The 26,167-nt window shown below is 37.7% G+C and overlaps 1 protein-coding gene across 4 annotated transcripts in view; it reads left to right on the forward strand.

Moving 5' to 3' along the window:
- Window positions 1–4,726: 4,726 nt before the first annotated feature.
- The window catches only part of LOC149822754 (protein CHROMATIN REMODELING 4-like), a 56,421-nt gene continuing 34,980 nt past the window's right edge, over window positions 4,727–26,167 (forward strand). Inside the window, exons 1-2 of one of the 4 annotated variants that reach the window (XM_089980035.1) lie at window positions 4,727–5,166; window positions 5,380–5,410. The gene's annotated coding sequence lies outside the window, so the exon portion shown is untranslated. Of the gene's footprint in view, window positions 5,167–5,244; window positions 5,411–6,422; window positions 6,525–26,167 lie in introns of those variants that run through there. The other 3 variants (XM_089980034.1, XM_089980033.1, XM_089980036.1) reach the window with 3 other exon arrangements.

Consider the following 26,167-nt stretch of genomic DNA (forward strand, 5'->3'; position numbering starts at 1 on the left):
TTGTCTACCATAATGACTCAATTACGAAATTATATCTAAAACTCATGAATTTTTGCCCTAAATATGGATTTGAAATTGGATTTTTGCCCTAAATATAGATCTCAAATGAGATTTTTTCTCTAAATATGAATCTCAAATTGATTTTTTTATCCCAAATATGGATCTCGAATTAGATTTTTGCCTCGAATGTGGATCTTGAATTGGATATTTGCCCTGAATATGGATTTTTGTCTCAAATATGGATCTCAAATTGGATTTTTGTCCCAAATATGATTCTCGAATTGGATTTTTGCCCCAAATATGGATATCTAATTGGATTTTGGTCCGAATATGAATTTTTGACTCGAATATAGATATCAAATTATTTTTTTGCCCGAATATAATTTTCAAATTGGTTTATAGGAGCATAAGATTGTCATCAACAACATTTAGTCTTCACCATAATCCCATTTCATGATCAATTGCATTAACATAACCATAATAAATTCAACAAATTCATAAAATTTCTTTCATATCACTTCAATCATCTTCCCAAACGAACTGAAAAATAAAGTGCTTGTAACCAACATCCGTCAAGGGAGCAACTGATGCATGATGATAGTTCTAGTGCTCGTAATAAACTTAAGAATATTCAGATAAGGTAATATTACAGGAAATTAGGCATTGGGAATCATCCTTGATGATTACAAGGATCCAATTTTCTTATTAAAACATGTACAAATTAAAAGACCATGGTATCAAAGTAGCCAAAAACAGTAATACCACTGATTTCATGAGGGTGTTGGATGACATTATTGGGTTGATTGCAGAAAACTCAAATATGACATCACTATAAGATTTTTTTTTTTGTCTTAGCAAGTATTATCATACACATGAGTCAAATAAGATTTCGGATTTGAATCTAAATGGTGAGAGCATTCCCCATCTTGATTATTGAAAACATCACTAACAAAATGACTATGGGATCCGTGGATCCGGCCCCTCCAGTGCTTATTTAGCTTCCAATGAACAAATGAACAAAAAGCTAAGAGAGTAAACCACTACCAACATCAATGCATAAAAAGAAGCAACCAACACAACCATCCAAGGAACTAGTATAACCTGTAATTGTGAAATCTTGTCTTCGCGGATGACCATGCTAATTCGACCAGCCCAAACTCTAACATCAAAATATGTAAGTAGAAAAACAAATCACACTGTCAAGGAAGATCACCAGACTGTTGAAGAACCAACTAAACGTCTTAATATATCAATCACAATTGCAAAATAAAAATATTCAAATATTCAACAAGGAGGTATACAGAACCGCCCATGATAGTCTTATGCATAGTACCAAAGATGACTGTCAGAAAGAGACATTATTTTTTGTGAGGTGTGGACAGTGTGCACGTTAAAGAAAGATGGACGTGTAATGGCGTTTGTACTTTGTTACTTTCTCCTAGTTAATGCACTCATAGGTTGCTAACGTTTGACCCTCACCAAAGTATTCCATGAGGGTTTCATTTAGTTTTTTTTTTTTAATTTATAACTGGAAGAAACAGCTTCGGCATGAAGATCTGGTCACCCTAGCAGTGGCGGAGCCAGAAGTTTTTCGTTGGGTGGGCAGACTTCGGGTCTTAGGGACAATGCCAGAAGTTCCCGGTGATGACTCCATAGTAGGTGGGCTTGCCGAAGGTGGGTCTGTCCGGGTCCTCGGCGGAAGGGAGGGCCGCCCTCTTCGAAGATGGGTGGTCATTGATCTCCATGGCGAGGGGCTGACCATCTTCGTCGGCAGCCGATCTCTTCCGCTTGTTGCTGTTCCGGTCTCCCAGCCCTTCATCTAGACGCTGAAAATTGATGGTGCAGGCCATCGGTTTCAGAGAGAGATGGTCATTTTTGCCTGTTCTATTTCGGCCTTGGCGGCAGAGGGAGAGCGACATATAGAGAGGGCGAAAGAGAGAGTCTAAGGCTGCATACAGGTCGGACTACAGTCCAGACCCGCGTGAATTTAGGTCCCAATCAATTCATTTATGGGCAAATCAAAGACTCTTTTAAGCTAATGTATGTAAAAATATAAGGTAAAGTAACAGAATTATTGGATAATGTGCAAAAAACTATTACTGATATTATACCTGACACTTGTTGGAAATTTTTTTTTTGTTTCTAATTTTGGGGTGGGAGACCGCCCACCCCTGGCTCCGCCACTGCACCCTAGTGGTCATGCCGGCAGCATAAAACTCCGAGGCTAAGGCCCCTGCCTCGGGCCCTATGCTAAGTATTGGTTTGCGCAGAAGAGCGACACCCATGAGAATCGAACCTTCGCTACCCATCTAACAGCCCGCCTTGGGGCAGGTTAGATTTAGTTGCATTTGATAAGCCCAAACCATATCCATTATAATGGGATTCAGATATGGTTTTGAAGTTTTCCTACCAAATCCCACAAATATCCAAAATTTGACGGATATTCAAATCCTTTTACATGTAAAAAAGCGGATCTGGTATGATAATTTCACTATCTAAATCCAAATCGGTTTAACCAATATCCAATTAGTCGAACACGAGATTGGGCACATCTGATTCGAATCTGAATCATGTACATCCCTTGTCTCACTCCTAGTTACCACAAGCTTTAAAATCACTCGCTCCCAATACATAAAAAAGTGTCTTTCCTAACATGAGATAAACTTTGTTGGTGTTGGAAATGCAATGTTTATATACCACGTTTTGTTTTTTTATTTGAAATCTAAGTTTTTGTTTTTTAGAGAAAAATCTAAGTTTTTGTTATAAAGTATATGACACATACTATGGATAGAAACTGTCACAAAGATTCGACTCGCAAGTTTGATTTTTTTTTTTTACAAATAAAGGACACTGCATCAAGTTTTTTTTCTAATTTTTAATAAAAAACTATTTTTGACATTTTTATAGTAAAACTGCATTTTTATTAAACAGATAAAAAAGTATGAAAATATTACTAACAAATTTAAGATAATACCATGTACGTGTCAGTGTCTATGTTCGCATGTCCGAGCGTGTATGCTTGTATCACCAAGCACGCACCCAAAATGGCGTGTCAACATTAAAAGATACACTTAAGAAGAGACGCTTTATCAATTCTTTATGTAACTTTGCAGATTATCTATTTATGTTTTTTTTTTACCCAAAGAAACCACTTCAAGATTGGAGACCTAGCCGTGTGGGCTCTACTGGCTATTTTAGTAGTGTAAAACTCTGAGAGCTTACCCTTCACCCCCAAGAGTCTGCTTCAGCTTGTGCAGGGTTGACATTAGGGGTGGCAAAATCTGACACGACCCGCCAACCCGCTTCTTAGCCGGGGTCGTAAACGGGTCGACCCGCCTAACCCATTTATTAAACGGGTCAGGTTCATGTTAGGGGTATGCCAACCTGGCTGACCGTTTAATAAACGGTTAGGCGGGCGGGTCAACCCGTTTACCCAAACTCGCTCACCAACCCGTTTACCCGACCCGCCTGCTAACCCGCCAACCCGTTTACCCGACCCAACCCGTTTATTAAACAGGTTAACTGTGTCATGTCGGGTTACCCGTTTAATAAATGAGTCAGGTTCGTGTTTGCCACAGCCGACCCGTTTAATAAACAGGTCAGGTTCGTGTTCGTGTTGAGGTATGATGACCCGCCAACCCGACCCAATTGCCACCCCTAGTTGACATGCATGAGATTTGACTTACAACTACATATATATTTGTTATAGTCTAATTGGGCTTCAGCAGATGTTACCAGATATCTCTTAAGCCCCATGTGGCAGAAGGATTGGAGCTGGGCCTTCAGCTTGGCACAAGACATTGCTTACGGCATGGGATACCACCTTGGTCGTACGATTATCTATTTTTGTTCGTTAACACCATACTTTAATATATATATATATATATATTTATTTATTGATTGATTGAGCTGGCATTAGTTGATCCTTATCAGCTATACAACTATACCATTAGGATTCGAACTTGCAACATCCCAACAGTGCACCAATATAGGTGGGTTGGCTTAAGGCGTTCAAGTTGAGCAACACCACACGTTGGGAGTGTACGTTAGTTACTGCAAAGTCGAAACCAGGGGAAAACTATTTTTAATGGGCAATGAGAGTATGTGGAGCTTTGCCATGGATACCAAAACAGGGCCACAGTCAATGTAGCACTTTGACTGGATCCAATCCAATTCAATTCAATTCAATCAATCCCAAATTCTGGGGCCGTTTGAATCACAGACAGCTAAGAACGGAACAACATGTTCTGTCCGGCCCTGTCCATGCCACACATAGAAAAAAGATCTTTTTGTTTGAGAGAGTCTGTTCTCCGCTGTTTTATGGGGGCACGGAATTGGGCGGATGCGCATGTGGCCCGCGCTTGGTGCGTCCCAGGGACGGGGATTCAAACGCCCCTCTTTGAGAGCACACTATACACGTTTGACGTGTCGATTCGTTCCTGACGCGCTAATCCATCCACCTGTAAAAAAAAAAAACAGCTCCCTGGATGCAAAACCGATCACCGTGCCCCGAATCCGTCATGATGAGTGAACTCAGCCCATCCACAGAGAGGAAGAGATCGGTGGTGGTGGGAAATTTTAAAAATATGCAAAAAGAGGAACTCTGGCGGCAGACACGGAGGCGTTCATCACGAGAGAGAGAGAGAGAGAGAGAGAGAGAGAGAGAGAGAGAGAGAGACCTTCTTTCCAACATCTCGACGATGCGTCGTCAACATCACCCTCTTCACCTCTTCTTCTCACTCTCCTCATTCGATCTCCAACATTCGTTTTTTATTGATTTATTACTCGAAGAAACCGCATTTGAGATCGAAGAAGTGATTGCGTCGTAAAACTCAGAAGCAAAGACCCTCGCTCCCACGCCACAGTTGCCACGAGGGAGCGACGAAAAGCTGAGGAGATGTATCTACAGAGAGAGAGAGACAGCCGAAAGAAAAGGGGTTGGGGAATTCGGTGGAGGATGAAGCGTCGGCTGCCCTCAGTTGGTGGGAGGTCACATTCAAGGCCTCCCAGCGCCCCCCCCGAGGCAAACGACCCACGCACACTCGCTTTCGCGCCACGTGGCGAGGTGCGAGTGGTTTGCTTCCCACGAGCAAACCCAACTACAGCCTGCCATGTCAGTGTCTCCGATGGTTGTGCGTAGTCCTACAATTGCGCCGGATTCGTATCGTATGTGCTCTCTCTCTCTCTCTCATATTTATTTATATTCATCCATTCGTTCGTTCCCTTTCTTCATACTCTCTCTCTCTCTCTCCTCCTTACCCCGCTTTTTCGTCGTCTTCCCCTTTTCCCTCTCCCCCTTATGGGATGGTGATGGGTTTCTAGAGATTTCCTTTTTTCTCTTCCCTTCCTGATTTCTCTCTTTCTCTCTGTTTTCTCCAGTCCATTGTTGGAGTACCGGGAGTAGAATGAGGTGAGCGTTTTCCCCCCTAATTCTGTCAGTGATTTAGGGTTTTTGTCTTTTATGCTGTTTTCTTCCTTTCTTTTTTTTTTTACCCTATTTTTTGTTGGGTTTTTAGAGATTCATGTTATTTTTCTGATGTTTTCTTGGACATTATTTTGGTGGTGGATGTTGATTGGTCCCTCTTTCTCACTAGGGTTTTATGTATTGTATTGTTTGGCCTTTGTTCTGCTGTGTTAGCTTGAGAAATTTCGTGTTCCTTTTTAGTTGCGTCTTGTTTCACTCAGTGTTCGGCGGCCAATTGATGGGTATTGGGTTCTAATTTGTAAAACTTTTTTGGATTGTGATCATTTGGTACTGTTTTCAGCTTACATTTGTTTTTTAGTTTGTTTGGTGTTTGATTGTTACGGAATTTGTTGCCTTCTTGCTGAAAACTCGGTTGGCTTCATACCGGAGAACGTGGTGCTTTTGTGTTTTGTGCGTGGGATATTAGTTCTTTTATTGGCCTTGGTTTGTACTAGGGCAGCTGATCCAGCTTCTGAAAGCAGCCGTGCTAATTGAATTAGTTAAGTGCATTTATGGTGCCTGTGATCATTTTTTTGCTGCTTACTTACTAGGTTGGTAGTCATAGCCGGGGCTCATTCCCTTCAGAAGCTTGAATTGCTTGGTTCCTACTATGGTGCCTTACGTATCCTGTGAAGATATATGTTTAGTGTTACATGATGAACTATGACCGTCTTATCTGCTTTCTTAGTGACGTTTTCTGTAGTATGTCAACTTCAAACAAAGTACATTGTGTGAATGTGAGATTTAACACATCTGAATAAATTGTGGATTGCTTCTGTCTGGTGTTGGAAGGCACTATCACAGTTATGCCACGGTTTGCTCAGTGAATTTCATGCATCTACTTTATGAACCTCTTTCTTGTCACCAACGTGTACTGATTAATTTAACATACAGATGGAAGCTGACTACTTTCTCTGGTAGGTTGCATTCTGTTCTCCATTTGGTTGGAAGTATGTTCACCAGCATGCTGTTTTTGAACATTTGTTCTCTTGCAGCAAATTCTTCATTCCAAACAAGAATGAACAAACAAAATAGTTGAAAGGTTGAGTTAGTGCTTCAGGTAGTATGAACTTCCTTTTCCAGTTAAAATCTTCAATATCCAATGTCCTGACATGATCTTCCCCATAATAGCATTAATGCTAGTTGCATTCCATGTTTACAACCTTAATTAGATATGTCTTAAAATTCATCAGTAGGCCTTTGTTCTTTAACATTTTAAGGAAACCATTTTTCATGTGGATTTTTCCCTAGTCCCTAATCGTTTTAAAACTTAGGGATGGATAATTGAGGACTTCAATTCTCTTGATGTGAAAAATTTCTGTGTCTGGTGGCTGTATGATTATTTCCTTTTCACCAAACGAGGAGTACTAGCCTTTTGAGAGTCTGAGACCCCCTTCCCTTGGAATTTCTGAACATTAATTTTTAAACAATTTTTGGAGCTTCTTTGTAATGCAATGAGGAAAAGTACATTGGAAGATCAGAGAGGAAGAATTCAGCCAGAATTATAGTCAAGATATTTATGCTTTTTGATTTTCAACCAGCATTCAATGTCCCACTAACCTAGCACTCATGGTCAAAAGCATTAGGTTTTGCTTGCTGAGCTACAAACCAATTGAATTTCAAAGCATAAAGAAGGTTGCAAAAAGAAAAAAATCCAGTTTATATGTCATCATTTTGTTGGATGCAATTTTCACATTAATACTTTGTTTCGGATTAAGACCTGTATTAAACCAGCTTAAAACATTTATGTTGTAATTACCAAATGATTACATTGAATTAGTCTACATCAATTCACAGTGACAAGTGGGGACATCAAATGCATGTTGGAATTGCGAATTGTTATGACACACTATTTGTCCATCACAAAGTGAAGAGACACTTATGGCATAACTAATTGGAATTTAAAATTGTAAGGAGATACACCACAAATACTTTGGGATTGGGGAAACCCCTGCCATTTTCCATGTCATGGTTCTAACCAAGATATTGTCCCATTTGGGTTGCCCCTCATTTCTCAACTTTGTAAGCGATACTCTAAATTTAACATTTTTGGGCAATTGCCTTTATGATTGAAAGAATGTTTCTATGAGACTCCAGTAACAATGACATTTGCATATGGTGTTGAGTGTCTGGCAACTAAGAAGTGAGATGCAACAAGAGTAATTGTGGTGGAGATGCATATGTTGAGGTTGACATATTGAGTAACAAGAAAGGTATGATTATACAGGAACATATTAGAGGACATTTGGGAATATAACCATTAAAGAGGGAAAAAGAAGGAAATGAATGTTGTCAAAGATGTTTTAGGCATATTGCATGCGGACTTTGTCATAATATCAGTGAAGAAGGTTGACAAGCTTTGACTGGAAAGAATTATGAAAAAACAAGGAAACCAAATGAAGACTTACTGGAGACTAATCAATAGATGTAAGATTTTGGGTTGTCATAAGCTTTAGCTCTAGGTGGAAGGGACTGGAGAATAGCTGATAAAGATGACCTCATGTGGTTGGGATAAGGCCTGATGATGATGGTGATTCCATTCTGGCAAATTTGAAACATATCTTGATGTCATAGCAATTTGTATGTAAAAGAAATCCCAATTGTACATCCATAAATAACAAACCCATACAGCTATGACATCATATAACATGCAACCTACATGCATCCTACTAAGGGCAAATGCCAAAATTCTTGTAATTGACTTATTTTTCATGTATATCTTGTGTGTTGAAATTATACATAAATAGAAAAATGACTGGGTGATCTGTCACCTAGTTGATGCCTAGCCACACAAAGATGCTTAGGTGTTCATCTTGATACCTTGTGGGTTTAATATTGCTTGCTTAATTCAAAATAGAAAATTCCTGCTTCAAATTACAAGATATGTTTTTCCATATAAAGTTAAAATTGTTTATTAATGCCCATTTAATCACTGTAATAGTTTTATTACATCTGCATCTGTCTTTTATGTTTCTAATAAAACAGAAAGAAAATATACTGTTATCCTCTTTAGACATTTCTGGCTTCTATACCTTGTAATTTGTATACTTTTTTTTTGAAATTACTATGTTTAACTTGCATTCAATTGAATTATTTCATCTTCACCACTTCTATCTGAAATGTTTTGTTAATTTTTTATATGAGTTTGTGACTTTTCTAGTCCAGAAAATTGTGTTCTTGTTGGCTATGACTTCTGTTTGTCAAGCTTGGTGGCAACATGGTCTACATTTCCATGCATTAGATCACAGAAGGAAGCTCTGTAATGTTTGAAGGGGATGATTTACATGTTAAAATGATTCCATGTTTCTATCCTAATCTCCATAATTATCTATTGGTACTGTGTCATGTATGTTGAGCCTGGAGGTTTTTGATTCTCACAAGTATAAAAGCTCTCATGGAATTAAAGCTTCAAACTTTATGGTTTAGACCGATCAAGTGAAAGTATTAATAACATGGTGGCCCTTTCGAAGCGAGACCTTTGCTTATCCTATCTAATAGGTGCCCTTGTAACTGCTTGACCAGCAATGAAAGTGTATGCACAGATAAAGTGAGCTACTAGTAGAGTAGTGGACCATCTTGAAGTCCTTTTTGATTCCCCAATTTGCACGCATATGGGCGCAACCCATGCAAGTGTACTGTAGTAAAATAAAAGGAAAAAGGGAAGCAAACCAATGTTTTAGAAATGTTGGGCCTTCTCTTATCTTGTAGACATGCTTGTTATTTTTCTTCTTTAATATTTTACTTATTTGTAATTTTTCTCTGCTTTCATTATTTATTTTCCTTAAAATCATGTAGGGGCTGTCTCAGTGGTGTATAATTTTACTTTTCATTAATCCTCTCTTATCTCATTCAGCTACTTTTTTCTTTATAACTTCTTATTTCTATTATTCAAATTGTTGGTCACTGTATTGTCTGTAACCATGGATCTTTTACTTATTTTAATAATCAAGACATTTAGATGTTACTGTATACTCTATTTGTTTGGAGTTCTTCTTGGCATGTAGAATGCAAAGGGACTTGAAAGTTAAAGTTATGTAAATTTGTACTGTGCTTTTAGATTTCTGACTTACTCCTTTTCTTGGTCATTTTGATCCTTGCGCTTGATATCAAATTTTTTCTTTGTCCTTTGTTTATTCATTTATTTTTTAAATATTCAAGCTGGAAAATATCCCCTTCAGACTTGAAGCCAAAACCTCTTGGCTGAGATCCAATAAATTTGCCATCCAAAAATTTCATTTAATTTGTAATATTTGACTTTTTGGTACTATAATTTCATTTTCTACCTTTTATTTACAAACCTTGTTAATGGAGCAGTGATATGTCCCTGATGGAAACTGACCACCATTTAGTGCTGCCATACGTACAAAATTAGGCATAATTTTATTGTTAGTTGAAAAGATGGAGGCTATGTCACAGAGACTCGGCATAGAGGCCGCCGCACCCGCATCAACGTGACATGGGTGTGGGGTGCAGCACCCGGTGCAGTCAACCCGCACCCAGGATTATTTTTGTCCAAAATGGACTCCCTCAACTTTGATCGGGTCCATTTTAGTATATTAAAAAAAGAAATTTAAAATATTTAAAGTTAAGCTTTGAAAGTTTGAAACGTTGTGCATTAACTATTCTGAGCCACTACATTCTTTTACTGTTTTTAAAAAGCTTTGTCATAAAAAGCTGAGCCGTGAACATTCTTTTATACTTTTTACAAAGTTTTGTCCTAAATGCATTAATAAAAAAGTAAAAATTACATTGGAATGGATTTTTGTATTAAATGTGGAGAACCAAATAGGTTGGATTATGTATTAAATGTACTTTTGTATTAAATGGGGAGAACTCAGTATGTCGGATTTCTGAATTAAATGCATTAATAAAAATGATGAAAACTGCATTGGAATGGACTTTTGTATTAAATGTATATAAATTCAAATTTGATTAAGCAATACCCGATTAAAATATGATTGAACAATATTTCTGATTTTTTTATTGCTTCTTGTGAAAAACAGATTTTTTCATTGGGAGCTTGTTTTATGGATAAGTTTTATATATACATATATTAAAATATTAAAAACATTATATATATATATACCCTCTCGCATTCAAGTTTTTTTAAAGTGCCGCACCTGCACCCGTACCCACACCCGTGTTAAAATATGATGTATATTTATATATATATATCTATATATATCGATTACGACACATATACATATATATGATATATATATGTCTACGTGTCTATCTATATATATAAATATATATATATATATATATATTGTAAAACCCCACAGGGGTATTTCTGTCATTTCACCTGTACACGCATATCCTTGATATGTTTTTTCCCTTCCTTCTTTTTCCTTTTTTCTTTTTCCTTTTTGTATTTTTTACTTTTTCCTTTTTTACATTAGAGAGGGGTCCACATAGAGTCGTTGGACCCCTCCAACGGTCATAAATATGACCGTTGGAGGGGCTCCAACGACTCTATGGGAGCCCCTCCTTGGGTCCCTTGCTGTGTATAAATAAGGGGCTCAGCCCCATGTATTCCTTAAGCTTCTTTTGAAGCATTCTATGAAGTGAGATATATTTTTTATCTTCTTTTTGTGCTTGACCACTTTTGTGGTTTATTTTGCCCTTTAGTGGCATCTTGTGTATGTGCGTGCTTCCGTGCTTTCACTTGGAGACGTTGCTCTTTTCATTTGGCACTTCATTACATGGTATCAGAGCCTTGGCTAAGAAGGCTTCATTGGATCCTCCATTGACAAGTAATACCTCTCCTCTCTCTTGTCTTATAAATTTTTCTTCTAATGGCCAACAAAGATGCAAAAATCGATCTCTCATTCAAATTGGATGGGACCAATTATCGTATGTGGGCGGCCGCTATGGAGAATAATCTCAAAGGTAAAAGGCTTTGGGGTTATGTATGTGGAACCATTCCGGAACCACAACTTAAGTTAACTAAATTTGAAGGAGGTGAAGAAAAGGCCTTAAATGAAGAAGAAAAAGAAAAGGCTATTCTTGATTACTCTTCTAAAATGGAAGATTGGGAAAGTGAACATGCTAAAATCTTAGCGTGGTTCATGAATAACGTCGAATTGAAGATTTGTGCAAATCTTGCTAAATTCAAGAAGGCTAATGAAGCATGGTTTTTCATGAAAGGTATGTACACTCAAAGAGACCTTGCTAGGCATTTTTTTCTTCAAGAAAAGGTAAGAGCTACCAAGCAAGGTGATATGAGCATTAGAGACTACTATAGTGCTCTATCCTCTTTATGGGATGAACTTGTCCTTCTCGAACCTCAATGGGAAGGAAGTGCTATTGCTATGAGACAAGAGCAAATGGAAAAAGAGAGGTTCTTTCAATTTATTCATGGGCTTCGTCCCGAATTTGAACAACTTAGAGGATCTCTACTTCATAGAGCCTCTACTCCTCTAAGTGATATTTTGGCCGATTTATGTCAAGAAGAAACCCGTTTGGCTTTAAAAAGGGATGTTGATGAAGTACATGCCGTGTCTAGACCCGGCAACAATGTAAGATCATATAAACCACCACACTTTTGGAAGAACAATGGTGGAGGAAGGAAAATCATTTGTCATAATTGTAATGAACCGGGCCATATTCGTCCCGATTGCCCTAAATTCAAGAAGAAGGTAGCTTCTGTGGGAGAAACTCCTTCAAACATCAATGAAGATTCAAAGAAGGATGGTGACATAAAGGATTCCATCGCTCATCTAACCGAAACTCTCCAACAATTTATGAAGATGAACGCCTCTACATCATCATCCTCACCTTCCACTTCCGGTGCCGCCATCTCTTCATTCCCAGGTATGTCTTCTTGGATTCTTGATTCGGGTGCCTCTTTCCATATGACTCCAAATGCATCACTTTTGTCAAAACCAAGTCTCAATAAGTTTAAATCATATGTATCCACCGCCGATGGAACTTCTTTAAATGTTGAGGGTATTGGAAACCTTGAGAAAATTTATGACCAAAACAAAGAATTTTTTGTTCCCAAAATCCGAATCATCCCAAAACTTAATCTAAATCTTTTCTCCGTCTCTCAAATCACCGATTTTGAGTGTAATGTCTCTTTTTCACCAACCCATTGCTATGTGCAGGATCTCCGGTCCGGGAAGCGGATTGGGCAAGGCCATAGAAGAGGGGACCTTTACTATATGGATTTTTTGTCTTTGCCATCCAAATCATTTTGTAATCATGTTCAATCCAAAGATATTGAGACTTGGCATAAGAGACTTGGGCACCCTAGTATTTCCAAATTGTACCTTTTTCCATTTTTGGAAAAATTTTGTAATACAAATACATTTACATGCAATGATTGTATTCTTGGGAAAATTCACTCTCTTCCATATTCTCATAGCAATTTTGTGTCAAAAAGGCCTTTTGAACTTGTGCATTCCGATGTATGGGGACCGGCACCCATTATGTCCAAAGGAGGCTTCTCTTATTATGTTTCTTTTATTGATGATTTTACTAGATACACATGGGTTTATATTATCAAGAATAAATCTGATGTCTTCACTAATTTTAAAGAGTTTCACGCTCTTGTTCAAAATCAATTCCAACACAATATAGCCATTTTTAGATCCGACTCAGGAGGAGAATACATGTCTAAAGACTTCCAAAATTATTTTAAAACAAATGGAATTTTGCACCAAAGATCTTGTCCTAAAACTCCGCAACAAAATGGTCTTGCGGAAAGGAAACATAGGCATTTAATTGAAACCACAAGAACTCTTCTTGTGTCTAAATGTGTTCCTAAAAACTTTTGGGCCGAAGCTCTTCTTACCGCAACATATCTTGTGAATCGTATGCCCTCTTCCTCTTTGAAAAATGTTTCGCCCTTTGAAAAATTATTTAAAATTACTCCCGATTTTAATAGATTAAGAATCTTTGGATGCAAATGTTTTGTACTTAGTTTAGGACAAGATAAGTTGTCACCTAAAGCTATTGAATGTGTATTCATTGGCTATGGTGAGAATCAAAAAGGCTATAGATGTTTTGATATTCGAAACAATAAATTATATGTGTCAAGAAATGTAAACTTTATTGAAGAACAAAATGGTTTCGATATCCACACATCTAAGGAAGACATCGATTATTCTTTTCTATTTGACTTAGCTCCTAGATTTGAGTCTCCTGAGGCTATTTCTTGTGATACTAGTTGTGATGGAATTTCACATTATAATATACAACAACATGACAATACCTCCCAAAATGAAAACCTTAATGATATAAATGTTTATACCCGACGGATAGGAAATGAACATCAACCTGCTATTGACAGATACTCTCAAGACTTCTCTTTAGAAGAATCTACTAACAACAATCTACCTAGGAGATCTTTTCGTACCAGTAGGCAACCACAAAAGTTTGTGTCCTATGAATCTTTTTCTCTAAATTATAGGGCCTGTCTTATGTTAATACATTCGTATCACGAACCTACATCTTTCAAGGAAGCTAAAGATCACCCACATTGGATTGAAGCCATGAAAATCGAATTAGAGGCTCTTAACAAGGCCCAAACCTGGAGCATTATTCCTCAACCTTTAGGTAAGAAGGCAATTGGGTGTAGATGGGTATATAAAGTCAAAACTAAAAGTGATGGGTCTCTTGAAAGATACAAAGCTCGTTTGGTAGCAAAAGGCTATGCCCAAGAATATGGGATTGATTATGAAGAAACTTTTGCTCCCGTGGCCAGAATGACTAGTGTACGAACCTTAATTGCTTTAGCATCCATCAAACAATGGCCTATATACCAACTTGATGTTAAAAATGCTTTCTTAAATGGAACTTTATGTGAAGAAGTTCTTATGGATCCTCCGCCGGGTCTTGAAATTGGGAAAGGCAATATTCTAAAATTAAACAAAGCTCTTTATGGGTTAAAACAAGCGCCAAAAGCGTGGTATGATCTCTTTAGCAAAGTAGTTCTTGATAATGGATTTTCCTCATGTTACACTGATACTGCTTTGTTTGTTAAATCCTCTAATGAATACATAACCATTTTGTTATTATATGTTGATGATATGATTATCACAGGTAATGATAAGAAAGGTATTGATCTTATTAAAAATATTCTTAAGAAAAATTTTGATATGTCTGATCTGGGTTTTTTGAGGTATTTCTTAGGAATTGAAGTTGCATACTCACCCAAGGGGTATGTCCTATCTCAGATGAAGCTTGCCTCTGATATTATTGCTAGGTCTGGGCTAACAGATGACAAAAGGGTGGAGACTCCAGAAGTGATCAATGCCAAGATGAGAGCCAATGATGGCACTCCTTTAGCAGATCCCACGCCTTATCGTCAATTGATTGGATCATTAACATATTTATCTATTACCAGGCCTGACATTTCCCATGCAGTTCATAGTGCAAGCCAATTTCAGACTGCTCCTACCACCACTCACATGGCAGTAGTAATGAGGATTATCAGATATCTAAAAGATTCCATAACTAAGGGAGTATTCTTATCCTCTTCTTCACCTCTTACTTTACTTGCGTATACTGACTCTGATTGGGGGGGTAACCCCGATGATCGTATTTCTACCACAGGTTATTGTGTGTTTCTTGGGGAGTCACTTATCTCCTGGAGATGTAAAAAGCAGCGTAAAGTTTCTCTCTCATCTACTGAAGCTGAATATCGTGCGATGGCCACCACCACAACTGAGATTATATGGTTAAGAAGCTTACTTAAAGATATGGGTGTCTCATTCTCAACTCCCTCAAAGCTATGCTGTGACAACAAGAGCTCCATTTATATCGCTAGCAATCACACTTTTCACGAACGAACGAAGCATATTGAGATGGACTGTCATTATGTTCGAGATGAGTTCCTACGTGGCACCATTCAACTCCCATATGTTCCTACCGAATATCAGTTGGCGGACTTCTTCACCAAAGCCTTGCCTTCGCCTCGCTTCTATTTCCTCCTTAGCAAACTCTCGGTGATTTCACCGTGTGTTTGAGGGGGGGTGTTAAAATATGATGTATATTTATATATATATATCTATATATATCGATTACGACACATATACATATATATGATATATATATGTCTACGTGTCTATCTATATATATAAATATATATATATATATATATATATATTGTAAAACCCCACAGGGGTATTTCTGTCATTTCACCTGTACACGCATATCCTTGATATGTTTTTTCCCTTCTTTCTTTTTCCTTTTTTCTTTTTCCTTTTTGTATTTTTTACTTTTTCCTTTTTTACATTAGAGAGGGGTCCACATAGAGTCGTTGGACCCCTCCAACGGTCATAAATATGACCGTTGGAGGGGCTCCAACGACTCTATGGGAGCCCCTCCTTGGGTCCCTTGCTGTGTATAAATAAGGGGCTCAGCCCCATGTATTCCTTAAGCTTCTTTTGAAGCATTCTATGAAGTGAGATATATTTTTTATCTTCTTTTTGTGCTTGACCACTTTTGTGGTTTATTTTGCCCTTTAGTGGCATCTTGTGTATGTGCGTGCTTCCGTGCTTTCACTTGGAGACGTTGCTCTTTTCATTTGGCACTTCATTACAACCCGTACCTATATGACATAGGATGGAGGTAATTTTAGGAAGAATGATGATTGCATTGTATGTTGAAGGCTTGTTTTATCAATCCTTCATGTGGGTGAAGAAGCCCTTGAAGTTGCATTTTGAAATGTTGTTGAACCAGTAACCATAGTCTTAATAAAATAATTTTGGTTTTGTAACGACCCCAAATTGACCCTCGAAAAATGCAGATTTTTTTTATTTAAACATTGCGGAAAACATCTCAGGGATTTGCGACACATTGCAGATTTAATATACATAACCCCAACAAGCATTCAAACATAGAATAAAAATTTAATCTATGAACTAAAATTGAATTGACTTAATCAAATAGTCTTAATGAAGGTTCAAAGGGTTTCTAAAATTAAAACAGACTATCTCATATACGTCAGAATTCGGGCCATCAGACCATAACCCTCATGCCCTCCAGTCAGTTGGTCTTTTCATCACGGTGCCTCAATACTTGAAAAAGATTTTTAAAAACCGAGTAAGAACCAAAGTTCTCTTACGAGACCCTCTTGAAATCCAACTGTAAAGAATTTAACATAGATCAAATCAAACACATGTTTAAGAGGACTCTATAAACAACACATATTCAGAACAAACTTATAATTTAAGCAGTTTAAGCAAGCAATCAATAATTTCATACTAAATTAAATATTTAGAAATGCATGAATCATTTTTTAAGTTCAATTATTAGTATTACTTCTGCATGCATGCCCCTACTTAATGCACATAATTAAATTTTCCCTTTTTTAAAAAACCGCGGATACTAAAAAACATGCAAATTTTTCGAGGTTTAAGGCAGTTCTCAATGGTAGCTTAAAACATAATTTGTATTTTAATTACTGAGTTCTACACTTGTTCCTCGACTGAAATAAAGAATCATCACTATCAATTGGAACATCATAATTCATCACCTAATGTCGAGACAACAAAAAAATCAACATGCATTGACGCTACTTTTTTGGTATACCAATAACTATAGTTAAGCTAACAAGACCACCCTCAGGCAAAGTGGCGGAAGTTCCTTACAATCGTGGCTGCGAACACGAACAATACATCGGGTTCTTGGGGACAATAAATGCACACGCTATTTAATATCTTCATGGTACCCCATGATCACAATCCAAGGTTCTCACTCTTTCATAGGGACATCAAGGAATAAAAGTTATTACACTGTTTGGTCTCTTTTACGAGTCTGAATTAAATTTAGAGTCATGTAAATCAACATCCATTAACATATTCGAGCCCCTGCTCTATCGCATCAACATTGTAATTATTTCAGAAAACCAAATTTTCAACAAATTGTTTTGCAATGCAATTTACAATTTGACATTTCATAAGCAACACATCCTCATGACCTTCAGGCCCAACAATGGTTTATACATTACCACAATAAGATAACATTACAAAAATTTAAGCAAACATAAAACACACATAGATGGATGCATATTGAACCATGTATAACAGTTTTGAATATCAACCTACACGTAGAAAAAATATATGAGTGTATTAAACCCAACCAAAACTTCAAATCTTCAAAACTGTTTTTTCAAAAGAAACACATTTTTATCTTAAAGTCAAACACAAATTTAAAAGTTTATAAATCCACTATGTTCTTGGTTCACATATATATATATATATATATATATATATATATATATATATATATATATATATATATATATATATATATATATATATATATTGTAACGAACCCAAACTGACCCTCGAAAAATGCAAATTTTTTTTAGAACAAATACGAAAAACCTTCCAATGACTTGGGGGCACATCACAGATTTAATATACCCATTCCATCTACCATTCCAAACATATAATCAATTTAAAACAATAAATTGAACTTCATTTATTTAATCAATAAGTCAAGAAGTTCAAAATTCAAAAATCGATTTGATCCAATCCTGCACACGTTAGAACCCAAGCCATCATGTCATAAAACCTAGAGTCCTCCAGCCAGCCAGTCCTCATCACCGAGCTTTCGTGCCTAAAAAATATTTTAGAAAACGGGTATGAACCGAAGTCCTCGTACGAATTCCTCTAAAAATCCAACAATAAGAAAGTAACATAAATTAAATCAAGCACAATTTAAGAGGATATCACAAACAATAAATTTATAAAACTAAATTACCATTCAAGTAGTTTAAACTAATGTTGAACAATAGAGGATGCATGAATCAATGCACATTAAGTTAATTCCAGTCGATGCGAGGCGACTTGGGTGCAGGTGTGGCATTAGGTGCGGTCAAGATGACCCTGGGTGCGGTTAACCGCACCTAGGGTCATATCTGTCTAAAATGGATTTGGTCAACTTTGATCAAGTCCATTTTGGACCAAAAAAAATTTAAGAAGGGGGGGGGGATTAGGGCACGCCATCTCCCTCCTCCCCTGACCCCAATGTCTCCCCATTCCCGACCCCTCCTCTCCTACTTGTCTTCCACAGTGGCCCTTCCCGACCCCGATGCCTCCCCCTCCTCTCCTCCTCTGACGGCGGGGACTACAAGGCTATGTCACAGGGATTCGGCTAGACAGGTGCCGTACCCGCGTCGATGCGACGCGACGCAGGTGCGGTCAACACACCTAGGATCATTTTGGTCCATTTTTTCGAATTTTTAAATTTTTTTTGCCCTATGAAATGGGCTGTGGAATTTAAAAAAAAACTCTTGGGGGCACTGCCCCCCTATGACCCCCCGCCAGGGGCGGCCCCCTTGGACCCCTGCTCGCTGGGACTCGTGGACCCCCCTTCTATATATATATTAAATTTTTTTGCCGCACCTCCGCACCCAAGGTTTTTGAAAGTGCCGCACCCCTGCACACTGTTAAAACATATGTAATAATACCATAATACCCGATAGGGGTATTATGGTCATTTCACAAAGTACCCCATAAGGTTGCTTATTTTGTTTCTCTTATTTTACTGTTTTTTATTTTTCTTTTTATTTTTTAAAATGTATTTTTTGGATACCGAAAAGGGGCCCCACAATGGAGTCGTTGGGGCCCCCAACGGTCACATATGTGACCGTTGGGGGCTCCCAACGACTCTATTGGGAGCCCCTTTGGTCTCCTTTTCTTATAAATAGGGGGAACCCCCCATGTATGATGTATTGCTCTTGAGAGCTTCTCTTCAATAATAGTGATATTATTTTTCATGTGTGTAGCCTTTTTATAAGGCCTTTCGTATATCCCTTAGTGGATTTCCTCTCTTATGCTTGTTGCATTTGTCCGTGTGGGACATAGTGAATGCTTTAGCATTCTTGGATTCTTCCGCATATTTCATTACATGGTATCAGAGCCATACGATCTTCTAAGGTAAAATCGTGTATCTCTCTACTTTTTTTTTCTCTCTCGGCTCCATTTTGTAGCAATGGAAGTCAAGATCGATCTATCATTCAAGCTCAATGGGAAAAATTACATGATGTGGGCATCCGCAATGGAGAATAATCTCAAAGGGAAGAAGCTTTGGGGTTATGTAATGGGGACCATTCCGGAACCCCAACTTAAGCTCACAAAGATGGAAGAAGATCAAGAGAAAGCACTTGAAGGCGATGCTCGTCTCAAGGCTATTGAAGATTATCATCATCAAATGGAAGATTGGGAGAGTAACCATGCAAAAATCCTAGCATGGTTTATGAATAACGTTGAACTTAAGGTATGTGCAAATATTGCAAAATTCCGCTGGGCAAATGAAGCTTGGTTTTTTATGAAGGGTATGTTTACCCAAAAGGATCTTGCAAAAGCTTATTTTTTGCAAGAAAAAGTGAGAACCACAAAACAAGGTGACATGAGCATACAAGACTATTATAGTGCTCTAAATCCTTTGTGGGATGAATTGGCTCTTTTAGAGCCTAAATGGGTATCTATGGAGGATGTGGTACTAAGACAAAAACAAATGGAACAAGATAGATTGTTTCAATTTTTATTTGGGCTTCGTCCCGAATTTGAACAAGTTAGATCCTCACTCCTCCATAGATCCACGTTTCCTCCCTTAGAAGAGGCTATTGCCGAGATTACTCAAGAAGAGACTAGGCATAATATGGGTAAAAGCATTGATGAAGTTCTTGCCGTATCTAAACCCGACAATCATGTCAAAACATACAAACCACCTCATTTTGGTAAGCAAGGGAGTGGTGGGAGAAAAATGATTATATGTCATCATTGTTATGAGCCGGGACATATTAAACCCGTTTGCCCAAAGCTAAATGGAGCATTCAAGCCAAATGTGGCTTCCGTTGAAGAATCATCCACCAAAGAAGATGACGGCAAGAACGGGGATCTCAAAGATACTCTTGGACAAATTTCCTTGGCTCTCCAACAAATTCTAAAGGCTACTTCTTCTACCTCCGGTGCCGCAATTGCCTCATCATCACCTCCCGGTACGTACTCTTGGATTTTAGATTCCGGAGCTTCTTTTCACATGACCCCTCATGAAAATGCATTAACCAATGTGCACACCCATTCAAAAATGTCTTGTGTCTCTACGACCGATGGAACTTTTCTCAAAATAAATGGTGTTGGAACTCTTGATTCTAAAAATGTTCAAAATTTCCTTGTTCCAAAAGTTAGAATAGTTCCAAAATTAAATCTTAACCTCTTTTCCGTTTCTCAAATAGCCGACCATGGATGTGAAATATCTTTCTTATCCCAAGGATGCTTTGTGCAGGATCTCCGGTCCGGGAAGCGGATTGGGCAAGGCCATAGGAAGGGAGACCTTTATTTTATGGATAATTTAATGCTTCCAAATACCTCATTTTGTACTTATGTCCAAGACAAAAATATTGAAACTTGGCATAAAAGGCTTGGACATCCAAGTTACTCTAAAATGTATCTTTTTCCTTTTGGACACACGTTTTGTAAAGAAAAAGATATCAATTGCAAAGATTGCATTGGCAAAATGAAGTCTACTTCTTTTCCTATTAGATCCTTTGTGACAACAAGACCTTTTGAATTGGTGCATTCCGATGTTTGGGGGTCATCTCCGGTTCTATCTAAAGGTGGTTATTTATATTATGTTACTTTTATTGATGATTATACTAGATATGTATGGATTTATTTTCTTAACTTTAAATCGGAAGTTTTTAACTTCTTTAAAGAATTCCATGCAAAAATTCAAAATCAATTTCAAAGTCAAATATCCATTCTTAGATCCGATTAGGGTGGAGAGTACTTATCAAATGATTTTCAATCATATCTAAAACAACATGGCATTTGTCATAAAAAATCTTGCCCAAGAACTCCTCAACAAAACGGTCTAGCGGAAAGAAAATATAGGCATGTTTTGGAAACCACTAGATCCTTACTCATTTCTAAAAATATTCCTAAAAATTTTTGGGCCGAAGCCGTGTTAACCTCCACCTATTTAATCAATAGGATGCCATCTTCAAAATTGAATAATATATCTCCTTATGAAAAACTTTTTAATATGACACCCGACTACAATCGTCTTCGGATTTTTGGGTGTAAATGCTTTGTTCTTTTACATAAAAGAGATAAATTGTCACCTAAAGCAATAGAATGTGTATTTTTAGGATATGGTGAAAATCAAAAAGGCTATAGATGCTTTGATCATAAAAACAATAAGTTATTTGTCTCCAAAGATGTAACCTTTTTAGAAGATGAAAATGGATTTGACATATTGGAAAAATCAAATGAAATTGATTATATGTTTATCAATGATCTTTTAGAAGATTCAAATGATGACTCTTTAAGTCATCCGGAAGTTTTAGAAAATACTCATGATTCTCATGATAATGATGTATCACCAACTAATGGTGACAATCTCCAAGTATACACTCGGCGTGAGGAAGCCCAACCTATTAGTGCTTTAGAAAAATTCTTACGGCTTAATGAACCCCTAGAAGAAACCTCCCTTAGGCGTTCTTCTAGAGAATCAATTCCACCTAATAGGTTTGTCTCATATGAAACTCTTTCACCTAAATATAGAGCTTGTCTAATAGCCTTGCATTCTTACTATGAACCCTCCCATTATAATCAAGCAAAAAGTATACCTCATTGGGTTGAAGCAATGAAAGTTGAACTAGATGCTTTAAATAAAGCTAAAACTTGGGAAATAGTTCACCTTCCTCCAAATAAGAAAGCTATAGGATGTCGATGGGTCTACAAAGTCAAAACAAAAAGTGATGGTTCCCTAGAGCGTTATAAAGCTAGATTAGTTGCTAAGGGATACTCACAAGAATATGGCATCGATTATGAGGAGACTTTTGCTCCCGTGGCTCGCATGACAAGCGTTAGAACTTTAATTGCGGTAGCATCATCTAAGAAATGGCCTATATTCCAATTAGATGTTAAAAATGTCTTTCTTAATGGTCAGTTGAATGAAGAAGTATATATGGACCCTCCGCCGGGAATCAGTGTTAACCAAGGTCAAACCCTTCGGTTATTAAAAGCTTTATATGGTCTTAAACAAGCCTCTAAGGCTTGGTATGATAGATTTAGTGCTATCATGTTACAATTGGGATTTCGCTCATGTTATACTGACACTGCTCTTTTTGTTAAACGTGCAGGTAATAGTATCATCATCCTTCTGCTTTATGTTGATGATATGATCATCGCTGGCAATGATGAAAGTGGTATTCTTAAAGTTAAAAATATGTTAAAACATAATTTTGATATGTCTGATCTGGGTTTTCTCAGGTACTTTCTTGGTATAGAAGTTGCATACTCTCCTCGAGGGTATATATTGTCACAGATGAAGCTTGCTGCAGACATATGTTCCAAATCTGGGATTTCAGATGATAAAAAGGTGGAGACTCCCGAGGTTATCAATGTTAAACTACGACTGGAGGATGGAGTTCTGCTGGATGATCCTACGCCCTACAGGCAACTCATAGGCTCCCTCACCTATCTGACTATCACCAGGCCCGATATTGCTCATGTTGTGCACTCTGCAAGCCAATTTCAACATGCTCCTACATCTGTGCATATGAGTGCTGTGCTCCGGATCATTCGATATATTAAAAATACTTTGACTAAAGGGCTATTCCTATCCTCAATCTCTTCCTTAGATTTACTAGTTTATACTGATGCTGACTGGGGAGGAAACCCAAATGATCGAATCTCAACTACTGGCTTTTGTGTGTTCCTAGGAGATTCGCTAATTGCTTGGAGGTGCAAGAAACAACAGAAAGTCTCATTGTCTTCTACTGAAGCAGAATACAGGGCTATGACAACCACTACAATGGAGCTTGTGTGGCTTCGAAGTCTTCTTCAAGATATGGGAGTCGAAATTACCGGTGCTTCGAAGCTTTGTTGCGACAACAAAAGTGCCATCTATATTGCCAGCAACCACACCTTTCATGAAAGGACTAAACATATTGAGATGGACTGTCATTATGTACGTGATGAATATCTTCGTGGGACAGTTACACTGCCATATGTCACTTCAGAATATCAACTTGCAGATTTCTTTACCAAAGCCCTGCCTGCTCCTCGCTTCTTGTTCCTTCTTGGCAAACTTTCGGTCATTCCCCCGTAAAGTTTGAGGGGGGGGTGTTAAAATATATGTAATAATACCATAATACTCGATAGGGGTATTATGGTCATTTCACAAAGTACCCCATAAGGGTACTTATTTTGTTTCTCTTATTTTACTGTTTTTTATTTTTCTTTTTATTTTTTAAAATGTATTTTTTGGATACCGAAAAGGGGCCCCACAATGGAGTCGTTGGGGCCCCCAACGGTCACATATGTGACCGTTGGGGGCCCCCAACGACTCTATTGGGAGCCCCTTTGGTCTCCTTTTCTTATAAATAGGGGGAACCCCCCATGTATGATGTATTGCTCTTGAGAGCTTCTCTTCAATAATAGTGATATTATTTTTCATGTGTGTAGCCTTTTTATAAGGCCTTTCGTATATCCCTTAGTGGATTTCCTCTCTTATGCTTGTTGCATTTGTCCGTGTGGGACATAGTGAATGCTTTAGCATTCTTGGATTCTTCCGCATATTTCATTACACACACGCACCCACACCCATGTGACATAGCTACACGGTCTCTTTCTCTCTCTTGCGTTTGTTACTAAAGCCTGGCCTTGCAGGGCAAGGTGTCTTTTTAGTTTGACTCAACACAAACACCTGACTATGCAGGTTCAGGTGTCAGTTTGGTTCTTTGGCTAAGTGAAACGAGACTTGGGTTTGGACCCAGGTCTCATTCAATGATCTGGGTTTGGGTTCAGGTCTGATTCGATTAAATGAGATCTGAATTCTTGCATGTATTAACTGCAGCACTATATATATACACATATAAGTATATATATATACACTGGTTGATGAGTGTGTGTGTGTGTATATATATATATATATATATTTCAATCTTGTTGTATGTTGACTGTTACATGTATGGGCATTGGTACACACGTGACTAGCTTCAATGAAGTAGGTAAAAGTGCGACAAAACTTGTACATGTCCAGCAACATGCTGGCAGCATGTTATTGTGATTGCACACACGTAGATAGCTAACATATTGACAACATGTTTGTTGTTATAACCAGAGTTACCGGAAGCGCCTAGGCCCATGGGGAAGCGCGAAATGTCGCGCTTCTGAAACGTGCAGGGAAGCACGCTTATTTTTTGGGAAGCGTGCTTCCCCCTCGCTTCCGCATTTTTTTTTCATTTTTTTTATTTTAATGTTTTTGTAATTTTATTTTTTTCGCTTCCCCCTCGCTTCCGGTTCGCTTTCTAGGTCGCTTTCGAGACGGTTCATAATTTTCTTCTAGGTCATCCCACGCTTCCCGCTTCCTAAAATTTTGAAAGTGCCTTGCTTCCCGCTCCCGCTTCCCGTATCGCTTACCGCTCCCGCTTCCTCGACTGGTAACTCTGGTTATAACACATGTGTGAACAACCATATGCCTGTGCTGCTACAGGCTTAAACAACACTTGTACATGACCAACAACATGCCTGTCATTACACCCTCGTGAACAACATAAGCACGTGCAATAACACATGTAAACAACACCTGAATGAGCAGCAACATGTTGCTGTCACAACACCCATGTGAACCACATAAAAAAATGCTGGCATGATTACAGATGCGTGTGCTGCTACAGGCATAAACAACACTTCTACATGACCAGCAACATGCCTGTCATTACACCCACGTGAACAACATAAGCACGTGCAATAGCACATGTAAACAACACCTGAATGAGCAGCAACATGTTGCTGTCACAACACCCATGTGAACCACATAATCAGCCTTAAAATGCAGGCATGGTTACAACTTACAAATGTAGAAAAAATGTCTTTAAACATCAAGATATTGTGAATATAAACCACATATATGCTGAAAATTTGAAGACATGATTAGAGATGCAAAAACATAGATTTAAGCATCAATGACATAAAAACTAAATAGAATATGTATGAAAAAATTTTCAGACATATTCATGGATGCGAAAACATGAATTTAAGCATGAAAAACATAAAAAATACATAGAATATTCTTGACATGTTTATGAATGCAAAAACATGTATTTAAGCATCAAGAACATCAAAAGTACATGGAATATGCATTCAGAAAATTTCAGGCATGTTCATGGATGCAAAAACATGGATTTAAGCTTTAAAAACATAAAAAATACATAGAATATACATGCAGAAAGTTTTAGACATGTTCATGGATGCGAAATCATGGATTTAAGCATCAAGAACATAAAAAATACATGAAATATGCATGCAAAAAATTTTGGACATGTTTATGGATGCAAAAACATGGATTTAAGCATCAAGAACATAAAAAATTACATGAAATATGCATGCAAAAATTTTCAGACATGTTCATAGATGCAAAATCCTGAATTTAAGCATCAAGAACATAAAAAATACATGGAATATGCATGCAAAAATTTTCATATATGATTTGCCTTAAACCCACGTGATTTAAGACATGCTAAACCCTTATTTTGTCAGAATAAGAGAGAAACCTATACCTTGATTCGAGAATTAGTAAAAATATATCTAGAGGAAGAAGGAAGAGACTTTTCTTCTTCTCTTACTCTCTTTTCTTATCACTCCCTCAACTCATGTTTTTCACTCTTTCTTTTTTTTCTCTCCTCTCTCTCTCTCTCTAGAGGACGGTTTCTAGACAGCGAGTCTCTCTAAC

The sequence above is a fragment of the Nuphar pumila genome, chromosome 11 (genome assembly GCF_984573655.1).
Source record: "Nuphar pumila chromosome 11, dmNupPumi1.hap1.1, whole genome shotgun sequence".
NCBI classification, from domain to species: domain Eukaryota; kingdom Viridiplantae; phylum Streptophyta; class Magnoliopsida; order Nymphaeales; family Nymphaeaceae; genus Nuphar; species Nuphar pumila.